Source organism: Macaca mulatta, chromosome 16, assembly GCF_049350105.2.
Source record: "Macaca mulatta isolate MMU2019108-1 chromosome 16, T2T-MMU8v2.0, whole genome shotgun sequence".
Lineage (NCBI taxonomy): Eukaryota > Metazoa > Chordata > Mammalia > Primates > Cercopithecidae > Macaca > Macaca mulatta.
In genome coordinates, this window is record NC_133421.1 from 50466098 (window position 1) to 50485713 (window position 19616).

General features: G+C 41.8%; 1 long non-coding RNA gene across 2 annotated transcripts in view; it reads left to right on the plus strand.

Moving 5' to 3' along the window:
* Positions 1 to 302: 302 nt before the first annotated feature.
* Positions 303 to 19616, plus strand: part of LOC106994073 (uncharacterized) — a 98786-nt gene continuing 79472 nt past the window's right edge. Inside the window, exon 1 of one of the 2 annotated variants that reach the window (XR_013406410.1) lies at positions 303 to 714. This is a non-coding gene — a long non-coding RNA (uncharacterized LOC106994073). Of the gene's footprint in view, positions 715 to 5652; positions 5744 to 19616 lie in introns of those variants that run through there. The other variant, XR_013406409.1, reaches the window with a different exon arrangement.

The following is a 19616-nucleotide window of genomic DNA, read 5'->3' on the forward strand; positions in this document are numbered from 1 at the left end:
CCTAGGGAAAATCTCATGTAAGTGATCATCTGTTATTTTGAGGGGAGATGATGGGGAGGAGTCTTTTCTGATCCTCTTCTTTTGAAAGTTATCACCCTCCCACTCTATGGGATTTAGGTGGGTCTGTCAGATACATGGGTTTAAATCCAGAACCTGCTTGATTCCCAACTTCTGTATCCTTTCTCTCCCCACAGATACCAACCATCTGGCCCTAAAACAAATCTCATCAGTTTATGAACCAAGCAGCCCAATCAGAGTGCCTAATTCTCCCTACCACACAATTGGTCAAGGAGGAAGCAAGTGACATAATCTAAATTCTTTCCAAAGATGGATGCAAATGCTAGGAAAGCAAGAGTTGAATTGCTAGCCATGAGGAAAACGTAAGCCTGAGCTGTTTGCTGGTCATCTTTGCTTCCATATGGAGACAGCCTGCGTGGAAAGGAAGCCACACAGAGAAAACAGAAGAGCAGTGAAGAGAAAGGTAAAAGGAGAGATCCCATGACATGATTTGCACTCTTAGATCCAGTTATGCCTGAAGCAGGACCCACCCCTTGGACTTCCCATTTCCAGGAGCCTATGCATTCTCTGTTGCTAAAACTAGATTGAGTTGAGTTTCTATCACCTACAAGTTGACAGAAAATATCAACAATCCAGCCACATGGAGCCTCAAGGCAGTACCACTAACCCTGGTCACCACACAAATACTGACCAGAGGTAAGCATTATTAGCTTCTGCTTTGTTGGAGGAACATTTGAGAGTCTATTTTGTGTTATGTAATTTTACTTTTTGCCTCCAATGTCTACTTGTTGCAATTGCATGCAGTGAAGGAACACAAAATAGACTGAATAATAAACAGGTTTCATTTTAATTTAGCACCAAGGAGTTAATATCAAGCCACAAAACTTTAGACGTTAACTTGCTTTGCTAATCATTTTTGATGACAATATTTTGAAAGAATTTAGTTCACATATGTGCTTGCAAATAAGGTGTAATCTTGCAAGATATTCAAGATTGCTCTGTCATTGGTCGTGAATGAAAAAGGTTTCTCTGTATCATTGGGCATTTGAAAGAATGTATAAAAAGTGCAGGATGTCTCCTTACTGGTATATAATGTTTCCAACTTTGCTGTTGTAGAGTTCAAAGCCAGTCTGACTCTTGATCCTTAAATACATGTTTTTTCTCCTCTCCAGAAGCTTTGAAGATCCCTTTGTCTCTGATGTTCTGAAGTTTCACAGTCGTGTGTGTTGGCATGAGTCTTTCCCCATTCTTGTTCTGAGTGGATCCTTACACTCCGGAAATTGATTTCTTGCAGAACTATTTATTGACGGTCTATTGTGTGTCTGGTTCTATTTTATGCAATGATCAAACATACAAAATCCTTGCCATGGAGGATTTCACATTATAGGCAGATATTGGACAACCTGCGGTGATCCAATAGCTTCCTTATTTTTTTTTTCTCTTCCATTTCCACCTTCTTGTCTTTTCTTTCTTCTTTCTAAAAGAGTCTTCATCTTCCAACTTCTTTATTAAAGTTTTTGCTCCTGCTATGTGTTCAGTTTCCAAGGGCTCTGTATTATTTCATAAGTGCGTATCTTCTCTTATCTCTCTGAAGACGTCTCTAACAGTTTTACTATTTATTTATTTTACTTCTTGCTTTATCTCAATACCTCTACATTTTGTTGTCCTGTTCATTTGATTGGTCTCTGTTTTTTAATGATAAGAACTTTCTTTCTCACCTATTTGTATTTAGGGGGCTACAGAACTGAGAACGTACTGACAGCTCTGTTGAGAGTATGGGATTTGTGAACTGGGCTTCATTAGTAAAGTGACTGGGCAAAACTTAAATTTCACTGAGGTTTTCCTCCCTCCATATTGTCTTATCTATAGTTAGTTGCCAGTGTTTATACATGATATTCTAGCCTCAAGGTGGATTTACTCTAAAATTTATTTTACTCAAGCTTGACACAGAATGTTTTAAATTTTTGTTTGTTTGTTTGTTTTTTGAGACTAAGTATCTGTCATCCAGGCTGGAGTATAGTGGCACCATCTTGGCTCACTGCAACCTCCGCCTCCTGGATTCAAGCAATTCCCTTACCTTAGCCTCCCAAACAGCTGGGATTACAGGCACTCGCCACCATGCCTGGCTAAATTTTTTTGTATTTTTAGTAGAGATGGAGTTTTGCCACGATGGCCAGGCTGCACTTGAACTCCTGACCACAGGTGATCTGCCCACCTTGGCCTCCCGAAGTGCTGGGACTGCAGATGTGAGCCACCATGCCCAGCCTTTAAATTTTTATTCTACATAATAAAATCAAATTACAGAGCAGCTGCCTGGTACAATTTGTATAAAAAACTTATATTTGGGCCAGGCATGGTGGCTCACACCCGTAATCCTAGCACTTTGGGAGGCCGAGGTGGGAGGATCACTTGAGGTCAGGACTTTGAGACTATCTTGGCCAACATGGCAAAACCCCATCTCTACTAAAAATACAAAAATTAGCCAGACATGGTGGCACACGCCTGTAATCCCAGCTACTTGGAAGGCTGAGGCAGAATTGCTGGAACCCAGGAGGTGGAGGTTGCAGGGAGCTGAGATCGTACCACTGCATTCCAGTCTGGGCGACAGAGCAAGACTCTGTCTTGAAAAAACAAACAAACAAAACAAACAAAAACCACTTATATTTGGAAAGTAAAAAAACAAAACAAAACAAAGCAAAACAAACAAACAAAAAAAACAAGACTTTATTGCAGAGCTGCCCAACAGGTATGCCACAAGCAAGTTATGAATGTTCCAAGGTATGGACCCCTTCCCTTGGGTCAATAAGGTAAGAAAGTACATGTGTAACAACCAGCTCTCCAGGAAAAAAGCCTTGATTTGTAGCATTTGTTAATTTTATCTTACTTTTTAGAGATAGAGTCTTATTATGTTGCCTAGGCTGGCCTCAAACTCCTGGGCTCAAGTGATCCTCCTGCCTCAGCCTCCCAAAGTGCTGGGATTATAGAGGTGAGCCATTGGGCCCAGCCTGCATTCAATAATTGTTTTTATTTCCGTTGTGTAAGTACTCCTACCACGGACAATTTCAGACTGCCAACAAGCTGTCATTAAATTCAGATTGGGGAAGATATATGTACACAGTTGGCTCTTGGGAGCTGGTAGGAGCTGGCTCCAGCACATTTCTGAACACTTAAACTCTCGGGAGTGCTGGTGGATGTCTCAGGTGAGCAGTGCCTGCCCTGGGTTATTGCCTTCTGCTGAGAACAGTCTTGTCAATTTACCCCAATGTGCTGTTCAACTATTATCATTCATATATATATATATATATATATATTTTTTTTTTTTTTTTCTCATGACATGAGAAAGGCTGGGAAGCCCTGCTCCATTGGATTTGTTTTTTTTTGTTTGTTTTTTGTTTTTGTTCTTTCTTTTTTGAGACAGAGTCTCGCTTTGTCACCCAGGCTGGAGTATAGTGACACAATCTCAGCTCACTGCAACCTCTGCCTCCTGGGTTCAAGCGATTCTCCTGCCTCAGCCTCCCGAGTAGCTGGGATTACAGGCATGTGCCACCACGCCTGTAATTTTTGTATTTTTGTATTTTTAGTAGAGACAGGGTTTTGCCATGTTGGCCTTGCTGGTTTCGAACTCCTGACCTCAGGTGATCAGTCCGCCTCAACCTCCCAAAGTGCTGGGATTACAGGCATGAGCCACCATGCCTGGTTGGATTTGTTTATTTCTAAAATATTGTATGTTTTATGCAATTCATAATTGCACATGCAATTCAATTCACTAAAATATATTAATATTTTCTTACAAGTGTATAGATGATATTACTTTTGTGGCCATACAAGAAGTTTCTTGAAGTTCAAACAACAATTCATATAGAATATTCGACAACCCTGTTTTTCTGGATAAAGCTTGAAACCGTGGAGAAATGAAACATCATCCTACCCTCAGAGAGCACACAGTCTAGGAAAAATGATTCCATTTGAAATAATTCAAATACATTTTAAGCTCAGTAGGTTTATTAATATTAGGCAACAATAAATGACTGCTTAGTATTCTTCATTTTATCCTTTAAAAATTTTGGCATTTTGATTTTTCTTTATTAAAAAATATACTTTAAAAATTAGGGAAAATGTCTTTTAACCTCACTGAATAAAAGAAAATAATTGAAACTTTAATTTTCATTTTAAAAGTAATTACATGCAGTGATAGCCTAATTTTGATGGCATGGTAGTTAACAGACAGCTGCTTTTATTTTAAATGGAATTGCATTTTTAACAGAAACTACTCTCATTGTTTGCTTTCATCTTCTAAATAGGAAAGCCAATTTGAGGGTTGAATATTTATCTGGTGCGTTTGATGGAGCCAATTAAGATAATTCAGGTTAATAGAAAAAAAAAATTTAATATGTTTCTCACTTAGCTGATTCATAAAGTTGACAATGACTTCTATCTACAACAGCTATTCCAAAAAAGTCTGTGATAAATTCAGCCTTCTTCTTAAAGGAAAAACAAAATACTGTAAATTTTACTCAAAACTCATATTTTTAAACTTCATTAATTGTACACAATAAATTGAAGTGACAATATTTATATAATATAGAGTTCAAGATTATCTTCTCAGCATGTATGAAGATTGATTATGATGTTTCATTATAGCTATGCACCTACTTACATTAAAAATTAATGTATCACAGCAGTGTCTTTCAGGCAGTAGTTAAAATAAAAAGAAATACTTCACTAGATAGGATAAATACTAACAAGAGGTTACTGCAGACCCCAAAGTGCAACTTTTTTTTTTTTTTGAGATGGAGTCTCGCTCTGTTGCCCAGGCTGGAGTTCAGTGGCGTGAACTTGGCTCACTGCAACCTCTGCCTCCCAGGTTCAAGCGATTCTCCTGCCTCAGCCTCCCGAGTAGCTGGGACTACAGGCGCACACCACCACGCCCAGCTAATTTCGTATTTTTAGTAGAGACAGGGTTTCACCATGTTGTCCAGGATGGTCTCGATCTCTTGACCTCGTGATCCATCTGCCTCAGCTTCCCAAAGTGCTGGGATTACAGGCGTGAGCCGCTGCACCTGGCCTGATGATTGGGTATCTTAATTTTTACCTGGGAGGCTAGAGTCACTCGTGTGACTACAACAGGGTGGGTATTTGGTTATTTTTGTGATTGTTTAATGTGTTTGTCTGTGTTCATGTTCAGATTGAGTAAGTTGCAATCTTGTTATTGTCTTGTTCCACCATGGTGACAGAGTGACCTTGTATGATTATCGTTGTTATTCTGTGAAAACTGCTTATCTTGCGTGAGGGAACACTACAGACTAGTTAGCTGCCAGCTGCAGGCTGTCAGGGTCATCTTGTTGTTTATCACATTCTCAATCAGCTATTAAGCTTGGACTCTGACATGTGCTTGTTTCCACAGAGGACTTTAGGAAACCCAGGTCACAACGTGTGACCAAAAATTGGGAAGAGGGATAGTTCCCCTGTTTCCGTAGAGTTTCCATGCAATGACTTTGAGAGTTTGCTGCTTCAGGAATGCTCTGGGCCTGATGGCAGCATCCTCTTCAGGGCTGGGGTCAGGGGGTGAAAGGGAGCTGCTGCCCTCCAGTGGCTGTCTGGGAAATTACATCAGTGACTGTTCCCTCAACTCACGGTTAGATTTTCTGGGAACTTCCCTGAACATGGCGAGGCAGAGCAGAAGGAAAGAAGATTTGCCTGGGAGTAAAAGCCAGCAAGTTTTCAGGTATTACTGTTAATATGGCCCCGTTAGTACTCTCAACTTGGTGAAGCCTGGAAAAATGTGGATTATGTGACTGTAGGTCTTGGGTAATTATATATTGTGTTGCTTTTATAATCAGAGAAGGTATCTGTTGAAGATAGAAGAATAAGAACTTAAATATTTGTGGCCAGGCCGGGTGGCTCATGCCTGTAATCCCAGCACTTTTGGAGGCCAAGGTGGGAGGATTGCTTGAGGCTAGGAGTTTCAGACCAGCCTGGGCAACAAAGCAAAACTCCACCTCTAAGGAAATTCTTTTTTAAAAATTAGATGGACATGGTGATGCATATCTGTAGTGCTCGCTACTTGGTAGGCTGAGGCAGAAGGATCTCTTAAACCCAGGAGTTCAAGGCTGTAGTGAGCTATGATCATTCCACTGGACTCCAGCCTGGATGACGGAGCAAGACCTTGCCTCTCTATAAAAGGACCATGCAACTTAGAAATACAGCACAATTAAAGATAAGAGGGTTAGAAAAGTCTTTAATATCAAGGGTTACATAAATAAAGATTAAAATTTCACTTAAGTTGGAAAGGATGCTGAGAAATTGGAATCATTCTGCATTGCTAATGGGTGTGTAAAAATGTGAAGCTGCTGTGGAAAACTATGTCAGTTTCTCAAAAAATTAAACACAGAATTACCATATGATCCAGCAATTTCACTTCTAGGTATATGCCCCAAAAAATTGAGAACAGGGATTCAAACCGATATTTGTACATCTGTGTTCATGGAGGCATTACTCACGGTAGCCAAAAAGTGGAAATAATCAAAATGTCCATCGACAGATGAATGGATAAATAAAATGTGGTATATCTATTCAATAGAATATTATTCTGCATTTTCAGAGGAAGAAAATTCTGGTACATACTACAACATGGATGAGTCTTGAAGACATTACGCTAAGTGAAATAAGCATAAACAAAAGGACAAATAGTGTATGATTTCATTTCTATGCGCTACCTAGCACGGTTGAATTCATAGAGACAGGAAGTAGTATGGTGGCTGTCAGGGGTTGGGGAGGGGAGAATAGAGAGTTACTGTTTAATGGGCACGGAGTTTCTGTTTGGGAAAATGAAGGAAGTTCTGGAGATGGGTGGTGGTGACGGTTGCACAACAATGTAAGTGCACTTAATAACACTAAAGTGTACACTTACAAATGATTAATATGGTAAATTGTATGTTTTGTATATTTTACCACAATTAAAACAACAAAAACAAAGACAAAAAAACCTGATTCTGAGCCCTAAGCCAAACCAATTGAGTTGGGAAGAACAAAGGGGGAGCAAGGGAGCAGGGTCTGAGTGTAGGCTTTTTAAAAAGCTTCTCAGCCAGGCACGGTGGCTCATGCCTGTAATCCCAACATTTTGGGAGGCAGAAGTGGGTGGATCACCTGAGGTCGGGAGTTCAAGACCAGCCTGACTAACATGGAAAAACCCCGTCTCTACTAAAAATACAAAATTAGCTGAGCGTGGTGGATAACGCCCGTAATCCCAGCTACACGGGAGGCTGAGGCAGGAGAATCGCTTGAATCTGGGAGGTGGAGGTTGCAGTGAGCTGAGACTATGCCATTGCACTCCAGCCTGGGCAACAAGAGTGAGACTCTGTCTCAAAAAAAAAAAAAAAGAAAAGAAAAAAGCTTCTCAGGTAATCCTCCCATGCATAATGAAAATAGAGAACCCCTGACCCAGGTGATGTCTAAGATCCTGTTTTACTTCAGCGGTCCATGATTCTAAGTAAAATGACCCAGCAAGACTGCCAACATTTTGCCCAGTTTCATAAATAAAAGTAGCAGCTTCGTTTGACAAATTGTCTGAATCCAAGTTGCTAATGAACGTACACTGCTTTTTTTCTAAGCTATTTTTTTCTGCTTATTAATTTTACTTCTTTTCCTAAAATGAATTGATCTTTTCCACAAAGTTTCATTTGACAGATGTACAAGTTTCCACTCAAATCAGACTTTTATATGCAACAACAGATTCTGACATACGTTGTTCTTATAGAGAGAGGATGCGGTATGTCTACATTCAGCAAGATGTTTCTTTGCCAAAGCTAATCTGTTTTGAAGCCTGGCATTTCTGTTTTACTTGTCACAAATATCCAAATATGTTTTTTACCCAAGGCTTTATTTTACAGTAATACTTTCGAATAATTTTTTTTCTTGATAAGTTCTTGTAAAATAATTGATTAGTAAGCATTAAAAGCACTGAGAAAGTGTTCAATAATGAACATTTGAAGTGACATGACGGAAGAAAAACATAGGTTAGTTTTCCAGAAGTTTAATTGTTTTATAAAATAGTTGTTTTGAAATATTTCATTGTCCTTATGCAATAATCACAGAATGTTGAGAAAGTCTACAAAATCAGGGCTAAGTCAAATTAAAGATGAAATGGAAATTATTTTTAAATGTTTCATATCTAAAATGAGAGAATTGATGCATGTGAAATAAAAAGTAATAGCTTTCCATTCTAGGAGATTTTTTAAATGTACATAACATATACATCTTCTAATGAGTTTCTTTGCATTTTCTAATGAGTTTTGAGTAAAAATTATTCTTAGCAAAACAAGCTTAATTGAATTCAAGCTTCTAGAAGTCAATATTTAAAACTTTTTGCCTTTCTCTGTTAGAATTCTGACTTGAAAATTTCACTTTAAAACACATAAGTTCTCAGTGAACTACGTGGCTTAAATGTGCTTTATCCCGACGATCGCTATGGAATTATTGAATCAATTTGCACTAACAAAGGAGCATATTTTTGTGCTTTTTTTTTTTTTTTTTTGAGACGGAGTCTCGCTCTGTCACCCAGGCTGGAGTGCAGTGGCCGGATCTCAGCTCACTGCAAGCTTCGCCTCCCGGGTTCACGCCATTCTCCTGCCTCAGCCTCCCGAGTAGCTGGGACTACAGGCGCCCGCCACCTCGCCCAGCTAGTTTTTTGTATTTTTTAGTAGAGACGGGGTTTCACCGTGTTAGCCAGGATGGTCTCGATCTCCCGACCTCGTGATCCGCCCGTCTCAGCCTCCCAAAGTGCTGGGATTACAGGCTTGAGCCACCGCGCCCGGCCTTGTGCTTTTAAACCACATCAGATACTGGATTCAGACAAGGCATTTATTCTTGAAATCAGTTCAGAGCAGTCAAAAGTCCTGATAATGAAATGTATGATTTATCTGCTTCCTGTCCTGGAAGGAAAAAAAGGTGTGGTTTCAAAGAATAAACACAGTATTCGCTCTCTCAATCTCTTTCTTTTTCTTTCAAAAAAAAATTTATTGAACATTTATGTGCCTTTGCTCACTCCTATGTATACAAAAAGAATATATCACATTCTTTGCCTTCAAAGAGCTCACAATGACATGGAGGAAGCAGACAAATAAACATATAATATGCAATGATAAGCCTAAACAAATAAATACATACTATGCGTATATGCACTGTGATTAGATGCACATGGTATTTCAGAAGCACAGAAGAGAGGTACCTATACTGGGAAGAGAGAAAGGGAAGGACGCAGAGAAGGCTTCCCTGGAGCAGGGCGCATCTGAGCATGTGCTATTTCTTTGAATTAATATAGAGAGTTTCTTATAATTTGTGATTAAAAAGCACAAAATATACTTTTTTTTTTTTTTTTGGAGGCAGACTCTCACTCTGTCACCCAGGCTGGAGTGCAGTGGTGTGATCTGGGCCTCAGCCTCCTGAGTATCTGGGATTATAGGCGTGCACCACCCTGCCTGGCTAATTTTTGTATTTTTAGTAGTTTTAGTAATTTTTGTAATTTTGTATTTTTAGTATTTTTGTATTTTTAGTAGAAACGGGGTTTCACCATGTTGGTCAGGCTGGTCTTGACCTCCTGACCTTGTGATCCACCCGCCTTGGCCTCCCATAGTGCTGGGATTACAGGCATGAGCCATCCTGCCCGGCCAACATACTTTTAATGTATTTTGGGGTTTCACTATTTTACATTTAAACATTAAGATCTGGTTTTGTATAGAAAGCATTTAGTCTTACAAAAACAAAGTAGAATGTCCTCTTTGGTTTGAACAGAAAAGGTCTCAAGAAGGAAACGACAGCCGCTCCAGTCTTTCTCAGCCATTGCCTGTGAGGCCCACCTCTCTATCTGGGCTCTCTCGTTTTGATTCCCTTCACTAAAATTACCACCCCTGTTCCCAGCAGTGTGGCAAATGCCCTTTTGCTGAGAACCAGAGAAACAAGTCTCCCGTTCCTCCATGATACCCCACTGAGTCTCGTCTAAAATTTAAAAATAATTAATTTCAGTAAATAGGCCGAGCACAGTGGCTCATGCCTATAACCCAGCACTTTGCAACACTGAAGAGGGCAGATCGCTTGAGCCCAGGAGTTCAAGACCAGCCTGGGCAACATGGTGAAACCCTGTGTCTACAAAAAATACAAAAATTAGGGAGGCATGGTGGTGCACACCTGTGGTTGTAGTTACTTGGGAGGCTGAGGTGGGAGGACCGCTTGATCCTAGGAGGTTGAGGCTGCACCACTGCACTACAGCCTGGGTGACAGAGAGACCCTGTCTCAAAAAAAAAAAAGTCAGTAAATATAAATATAATAATATATTATAGTATGCAATATATAAATATATACTAATGTATAAATATATAAAATATATATGATATGATAATATATAAAATAGAAATAAGAACCAAGGCAGTCTAAAAAGCATCTCCATCGATCTATATTTCTTCACATGGCATTCCAGGATTTTCATAGCCTGGCCCTCGCTTTCTCTCCAGCCTTATCCCTTGCTATTTCTCATTGTATATTTTGCACTTCCACAGTGTCTGATTGCTCTCAGTGTCCTAAATAGGTCAATGCTTGCTCATACTTTCACACCTTGGAACACAAGGATAGGGTCCCCTGCTGGGGTGTGAAATAACTTCTGTTCCTGCACCTCCTCTTCAGCTGTCACCTTCTCTGTGAGGCCATCCTTAACTTCCCAGGCTGAGTAGACACCCCACCTTAGGTTTCTTGAGCATTTGGGCACACACCTTTACATCTATGCTTCCCAGACTTTCCTGAATATACAACTCAACTATAGTGTTAGTTAAAAAACAGATTCTGGGCCGGGTGCCATGGCTCATGCCTGTAATCCCAGCACTTTGGGAGGCTGAGGCAGGCGGATCACAAGGTCAAGAGATGGAGACCATACTGGCCAACATGGTGAAACCCTGTCTCTACTAAAAATACAAAAAAAAAAAAAAAAAAAAATTAGCTGGGTGTGGTGGCACGCCTGTAGTCTCAGCTACTCAGGAGGCTGAGGCAGGAAAATCGCTTGAATCCGGAAGACAGAGGTTGGAGTGAGCAGAGATTGCGCCATTGCACTCCAGCCTGACAACTGAGTGAAACTCCGTCTCAAAACAAAAACCAAAACACAGATTCTATAACCCCAGAATTTCCATGGCAGAAGTCTGGCAAGTTAAGTTCCATATTTAACAAGCGGTCCTGGGGATTCCCATCATGAGAAAAGTTTTGAAAACATTGCTCTGTGTCATGGCACTTCTCATATTGCATTACAACTATTTGAATTACTGGACTCTTAATAACCTGTGACCTGCATCTGTTCATTATTGTATTCCTAGTCCCAAGACAACGCCCAACTCATGGAAGGAAGCACAATTTGAATGAATGAAAATTTGAATGTGTATGTTTAATTTATTTATTCATTTTTATTTTATTTTGAGACAGAGTCTCACTCTGTCACACAAGTTGGAGTGCAATGGCATAATCTCAGCTCACTGCAACCTCCGCCTCTTGAGTTCAAATGATTTTCATGCCTCAGCCTCCTAAGTAGCTGGGACTACAGGAATGAGCCACCACTGCCAGCTAATGTTTGCATTTTTAGTAGAGATGGGGTTTCCTGATGTTGCCCAGGCTGGTCTCAAACTCCTGGGCTCAAGCAATTCTTCCACCTCAGCCTCCCAAAGTACTGGGATTACAGGCGGAGCCACTGCACCCAGTAAGTTGCTCTAAACTCTGTTTGTTCCTCTTTCTTAGCACCTCAACTAGCGACTTCTTTTCCAGTATCCAGATGCTTCACCTCACCAAAAGCTCACCAGTGGTAGGATTATGACTCAGTTTTCTTTGTATGAAGAGAACGTTAATAGTTCCTACTTCATGAGTTTTTTTTTGTGAGAAGTAAATGGAATAATATATGTAAAACACTTAGCACAATGTCTAATATTAGGAAGTGCTAAATAAATGAGGTAATAATAATGACAAAGACCAGTCAGAGTCACTTGGGAGCTGTCATTCCCCTTGTGAAGCCAAAGTACAAAAAAGGAGCCCACAAAGTGATGCTTTCAGCCATCTTGAAGGATACACTGGAAGATTTAAAAACCCTTTCTAGCTGATCACGGTGGCTCACGCCTGTAATCCAGCACTTTGGGAGGCTGAGGCGTACTGATTGCTTGAGCCCAGGAGTTCAAGACCAGCCTGGGCAACATGGTGAAACCCCATCTCCACTAAAAAGACAAAAATTAGCAGGGGAAGGTGGTGCCTGCCTGTAGTCCCAGCTACTCGGGAGGCTGAGGTGGGAGGATTGCTTGAGCCCAGGAGGTGGAGGTTGCAGTGAGCTAAGATGGCATCACTGCTCTCCAGCCTCCGTGACAGGGTGAGACCCTGTCTCAAAAAATAAATAAATAAAATACAAACCCTTTCTTCTGTTGCCAAATTTCAACATCCTTTCTGATTCAGCCTCTCTTCCCCATCACTGTAATAACCCACATTTCATGGCAAAAAATAGTATTATCAAGAGAGACAAGAAGAGTTGGCACACAAATACAAACTTTGTTCCTACCTGGAAGAGTTTGTTCTTGGAGATTTTCTCTAAATATTTGTCTTTTGAGTTCTTAGCTTCTTATAATGTTTAGTACCTTCCCATAACCATAAACACTGATTTCCAAAGGATTAGAACTTTAATCACCATCTTGACATCTCCCCACAATGTCCGGTACCAATACATCAATACCAGAATGTCATTGTTTCTGTGCTAGGGGAAAGATGATGGCCAAGTATTCTGGGTCCAAAATGAATGCAGGTTATTGACTCTGTTTAACAAAGAAATGCAAAATGACAGAAGGCTGCATTGTTGCCTAATCCTGGACAATAAAGAAGAAACATTAACCCAAGAGATTTGGCCGCATGCCCAGGCTGCTTAAGTGCTAATTCACAATAGCTCTCTGCTCTGACTGCACCCCCTTTTAATCTCCTCACACAGCACAATTTTCCCCTGCTAAAGGCCGATCTCCTTGAAAATATAATCTTTACCTACTTTAAACTGCCAAGATCCTTTAGGAGCTTCCTAGTTAACCTTTTGACGTTGACACTTCACAACATATTTGCAGAGTCTTTCCAAGCCTAGGCATCTGCTCCAGGCTACTCTGGTGCCTTCTGTAAGATTCAGATCAGAATGCCTAGGAGAAGATCTAGGTCTAGGGGGAGTCGTCTCCCCAAAGTATATCTATCTATCTTACTACATTATAATGTAATGAGATTTGAAATGTAGAATCTATAATAAGACACGAGGTTCTTTTTAAAAGCCTGAAAGCCAGCTGGGCAGGGTGGGTAATGCCTCTAATCCCAGCACTTTGGGAGGCCGAGGTGGGCGGATCGCTTGAGGTCAGGAGTTCAAGACCAGCCTGGCCAACATGGTGAAACCCCGTCTCTACTAAAAATACAAAAATTAGCCAGGCGTGGTGTCACATGCCTGTAATTCCACCTACTCGGAGGCTGAGGGAGGATAATCGCTTGAAGCCAGGAGGCAGAGGTTGCAGTGAGCCGAGATTGCACCACTGCACTCCAGCCTAGGGAACAGAGTGAGACTTTTTCTCAAAAACAAAACAAAGCAAAAGCCTAAAAGCCATTACATTTTATTTATTTATTTATTTATTTATTTATTTATTTATTATCTTTTTTGAGACAGAGTTTTGCTCTTGTTTCCCAGGCTGGAATGCAGTGGCATGATCTTGGCTCACCACAACCTCTGCCTCCCAGGTTCCAGTGATTCTCCTGTCTCAGCCTTCCGAGTAGCTGGGATTACAGGCATGTGCCATCACACCCGGCTATTTTTATATTTTCAGTAGAGACGGGGTTTCACCATGTTGGCCAGGCTGGTCTCGAACTCCCGACCTCAGGCGATCTGCCTGCCTCAGCCTCCCAAAGTGCTGGGATTACAGGCGTGAGCTACCGTGTCTGGCCAGCCATTACATTTTAATGTGAAACCACCATAATAGCAACACTATTCTGAATATGTTACCATCCTTATCCCATCTTGAGACACACTCAAGTGCTTTTAGTTGGAAATGCAGCTAACTAGAAACATTTCCTTTTTTCTGATATTTAAAGTTGTGAGACTGAATTTAGACAGAGTATAGACAGAGAAAAGACATAATAAATCACTTCTCAAATAAATGAAACTTCCTATATCAAATGACTTAATTATCTGCATTCAATTTGTCTGCCATTGTGTGGTCTGGCTCATGTGACCCTTCCAGATTTACAAAGCATTTATTGAATGCCCGTTATGTACTGGACATGGTTCTGGGTAGAATCTCAAATGTTATCTTATTATTATCCATCATCTTTTAAGCATAAGGAAACAAAAGTTTAGTGAGTTTAAATACCTTGTCAGATTCTGAACATAATTCAAAACTGGTGCTACACCATTACTTCCTCTACCAAAATATAAAAAAGCAAGGTATCTTTGTACAAAGAGGAATTGAGAAATAAAATTTCCTCTTCTTTGTTTTCATAATTTTCTTTCTTTTTTTTTAAAGACAGTGTTTTCGCTCTTGTTGCCCAGGCTGGAGTGCAATGGCTCAATCTTGGCCCACTGCAACCTCTGCCTCCTGGGTTCAAGTGATTCTCCTGCCTCAGCCTCCCGAATAGCTGAGATTACAGGCTTGTGCCACCACGCCTGGCTAATTTTTTGTATTTAGTAGAGACAGGGTTTCACCATGTTGGTCAAGCTGGTCTTGAACTCCTGACCTCAGGTGATCCACCTGCCTCAGCCTCCCAAAGTGCTGGGATTATAGGCATGGACCACCATACCTGGCCTGTTTTCATAATTTTTTCATTCAAGAATTTTTTTTTTTCTTTGAGAGACAGTCTTGCTCTGTCACCCAGGCTGGAGTGCGGTGGCACAATCTCGGCTCACTGCAACCTCTGCCTCCTGGGTTCAAGCAATTTTCCTGCCTCAGCTTCCCAAGTAGCTGGGACTACAGGCGTGCACCACCACATCCAGCTAATTTTTGTATTTTTTAGTAGAGACGGGGTTTCAGTATATGTTGGCCAGGCTGATCTCGAACTCCTGACTTCAAGTGATCTGCCCACCTCGGCCTCCCAAAGTGTTGGGATTACAGGCGTGAGCCACCGTGCTGGCCCATTTGAGAATATTTATTGAACACTTATTATATGCCAGGTACTGTCCTAGACAATAGAAATGGAGTAGCAAATGAAATAGAATGTCACAGAGCTTACAGAGCTTACATAAGAATGGGAGCAGACAGAAAATAAGCAAATGTCAACAGGTAGTATATAAATAAGATAGCGGTAAGTGTTAAAAGCTCCACATTGCTCAATCTAGTAATAAATTTCCTGTCCTCATTTTTCTTGTCCCAGAAATCAGCACCTAGCGCACCTCGTACACAGCTGATCACTCCCTCCTTGATGCATTTTCTTCACTATATACAGCGGCAGCTACCCCAATGGCTGTTCTTTCTTAGTCTGCCTTATTGGTTCCTCCTTATCTTCCTGACCTCTAAACATGGGAGTCCCAGGACTTGGCCCTTATATCTATTCTCTATCTATACACATAGATATTTCATTCAGTCTTGCAGTTTTATTTTATTTTATTTTGTTTTGAGACAGAATCTCGCTTGGTCATCCAGGCTGGAGTACAATGGCATGATCATAGCTCACTGTAACCTCAAACTCCTGGGCTTGAGTGATCCTCCCGCCTCAGCCTCCCAAAGCACTGGCATTACAAGTGTGAGCCACTGCACTGGGCCTCATTCAATCTCACAGCTTTAAATACTATCATGCACTAATGAGTCCCAAATATATATTTCTATCCTAGTCCTCTCCTCTGAATGTCTGAGTGTCAGACCTTGGATATCTAATAGGTATCTAATAAGTAACAAAAAAGAACTGGCCAGGCACAGTGGCTAACACCTGTAATTCCAGCATTTTGGGAGGCCGAGGCAGGTGGATCACTTGAGGTCAGGAGTTCGAGACCTGCCTGGCTAACATGGTGAAACCCCATCTCTACTCAAAATACAAAAACTTAGCCGGCTGTGGTGGCATGTGCCTATAATCCCAGCTACTCACGAGGCTGAGGCAGGAGAATCACTTGAACCCAGTAGGCGGAGGTTGCAGTGAGCCGAGATCATGCCACTGCACTCCAGCCTGGGCAAGAGAGCGAGACTCTGTCTCAAAAAAAAAAAAAAAGAAAAGGACTGAAACTTTATCCCAAACTTCCAGTTGCTTAGGACAAAAACTGTGGAGTCATCCTTGACTCTTCTCTTTCTTTCATCCCAAAATCCAATTTATCAGCAAATCCTCTTTATTCAGCAATCAAAATATACCTCTTATCTGTCCGCCACTCTTCATTTCCACTGCTACCACCCTGCCCTAGCCACCAACATCTCTCATCCAGATCATTGCAATATTCTCCTCCCTGTATTCCTGGCTTCTGCCCTTGCCCCCTCCATTCAACAACCAAATTAATTCTTTTAAAATATTTTAGCACATGTCATTTCAAAAAGAAAAAAACCTGCCCAGTGGATTCCCATCTATGTTGAGTAAAACCATAAAGCTCCAATGTCTGTGAAGGGCTTGGATGGTTTGAACTTGTTACTTCTCTGAACTCATCTTCCATCCCACCTTCCTTCCCACTACACTTTTAACACTCTGAGTTTTTTGTTTTGTTTTGTTTTGTTTTTCTTTTTGTTTTAGTTGAGGCAGGGTCTCACTCTGCTGCCCAGGGTGGAGTGCAGTGGTACCATCATGACTCACTGTAAGCTCGAACTCCTGAGCTCAAGTCATCCTCCCACCTCAGCCTCACAAGTAGCTGGGACCACAGGTATAGGCCACTGTCTCCAGCTAATTTTTAAATTTGTTGTAAAGACAGAATCTTGCCCCGTTGCCGGGGCTGGTCGTGAGCTCCTGGGCTCAAGTGATCCTCCTGCCTCAGTCTCACAAAGTGCTGGGATTACAGGTGTGAGCCACCATGCCTGGCCACATTTAACACTTTGGCCTCACTGTGCTGTAAGCATCCACTCCACTCAGGGCCTTTGAATTTTCTGTTTCCTCTTGCTGGAACCCTGCAACCACTCATGGCTTACTCTCTCACATATTTTAGGTCTCTTCTGAAAGTTACCATATCTGTGAGATGTTCCCTGAATCCCTTATAACACTTCCTTCCCCTTGTCCAGCGTACAGAACTTTTCATAACTGATTCACAATATATCTATTTACTTTTTCTCCTTCTTCTTTTCTTCTCACTAGAATGTCAGTTTCTTTTCTTCTTTTTTTTTTTTTTTTTTTTTCTGAGATGGAGTCTCACTGTGTCACTTAAGCTGTAGGGCAGTGGCATGATCTCGGCTCACTGCAACCTCCACCTCCCAGGTTCAAGTGATTCCCTGCCTCAGCCTCCCGAGAAGCTGTGATTACAGCCCCGTGCCACCATGTTCAGCTAATTTTTGTATTTTTTTTAGTAAACACAGGGTTTCACCATGTTGGCCAGGCTGGTCTCAAACTCCCAACCTCAGGTGATCTGCCCACCTCAGCCTCCCAAAGTGCTGGGATTACAGGCGTGAGCCACCACGCCCAGCTGAGAATGTCAGTTTCAAATGCGAATCTAGGCCCACAGGGTGTTGTCTGTCTTATTGACTGCTGTTTTCCTACACTTGGATGATACCTAGCACACTGAAGGTATTGAATATTGACTGACTGAATGATTCATGGCTAGGAGTTAGTTTCAAGTAATAGAAATCCCAGCTGCAACTATTTAAAGCAGCATTCCCCAACCTTTTTGGCACCAGGGACCCGTTTTGTGGAAGACGATTTTTCCATGGACCATAAGGGATGGTTTCTGGATGAAACTGTACTGTACTGTTGGCAGTACAGTTAGTACATCAAGCATTAGTTAGATTCTCGTTAGTAGCCTGCAACTTAGATCCCTCGCATACTCAGTTCACAATAGGGTTCGTGCTCCAATGAGAATCTAATGCCGCTGCTGATGTGACAGGAGGCGGAGCTCAGGCGGCCATGCTCGCTCCTGTTTGCTTGCCACTCACCTCCTGCTGTGCTGCCCTGTTCCTAACAGGCTGTGGACTAGTCCATGCGTAGAGGTTGAGAACACCTGATTTTTTTTTTTTTTTTGAGACAAAGTCATACTCTGTTGCCCGGGCTGGAGTGCAATCTCGGCTCTTGCAAGTCTGCCTCCCAGGTTCAAGCAATTCTCCTGTCTCAGCCTCCTGAGTAGCCAGGATTATAGGCATGCACCACCATACCCAGCTAATTTTGTATTTTGAGTAGAAACGGGGTTTCTCCATGTTGTTCAGGCTGGCCTCAAATTCCTGACCTCAGATGATCCACCCACCTTGGCCTCCCACAGTGCTGGGATTACAGGCGTGAGCCACCACACCCGGCCAAGGACACCTGATTTAAAGGAAGAAAAAGGAATTTATTGGCTTGTGGAACTATCAAAGAACAAAATTTCAACAAATCAAGTTTAAAGACTCTTTTGTTGGTAATTCATGAATTGGGCAGCATTTCTTCTATAAAATACAAAGGCACCCTGAGGAGCTGAGCAGAGGAGCTGGGCTTTACAGGCAGAAGAGGCAGAAGAAAGCAGAAACAAGGAATAAAAAGCAGTTTGGTTGTTTCAAAGTCACTTTTCTTATAGGATTAAAGCAGAAGGGACTTCCTTATCATGCTGGCCCAGGTTGATGGGGCCTCTTTGGATTGGTTGCTGTGAATCTTCCTTTTCTTTGGAAAACTGATCCACTTCTAAGTTCAGTTTGACTACGTAACAGCTAGCGTGAGTGACTCCATTCTGGCTTGGTCTGATATGTTGGGGCCCAGTGCAGGAGCTCAGTCCAAACCAATGGCCTCACTGTAAGTTTTACTTAACAGAACTAAAAAGCCAAGGAATATACAGGCTTCAGGTATACCTGGAGTCGGGGCTCAAATGATGTTACCAGGACCACTGCTCTGCTGATGTCTCTGTTTTTCCTGCCTCTATTCTAGCTTTATTCTGAGGCATACTTTCATTTTATGGGAGGCAGATTGTAACCAGTAGTGGCAGATGGTTTATGACCTTATAGAGCTACAGGCAGAAAAAAAGAAAGCTTTTCATTGCCATCAATATAAAGTTAAGTCCAAGCTGGGCTTGGTGGCTCACACCTGTAATCCCAACACTTTGGGAGACCAGGGCAGGTGGATCACTTGAGCCCAGGAGTTTGAGACCAGCCTGGGCAACATGGTGAAACTCTGTCTCTACAAAAATTAGCTGGGTAGGGGGGCGTGCACCTGTAGTCCTAGATACTCAGGAGGCTGAGGCAGGAGGATCAATTGAGCCTGAAAGCTCCAGGCTGCAGTGAGCCATAATCACACCACTGTACTCCAGCCTGGGTGACAGAGCCAAGACCTTGTCTCAAAAATAAAATAAAATAAAACAATATAGCCGGGCGCGGTGGCTCAAGCCTGTAATCCCAGCACTTTGGGAGGCCGAGGCGGGCAGATCACGAGGTCAGGAGATCGAGACCATCCTGGCTAACCTGGTGAAACCCCGTCTCTACTAAAAAATACAAAAAACTAGCCGG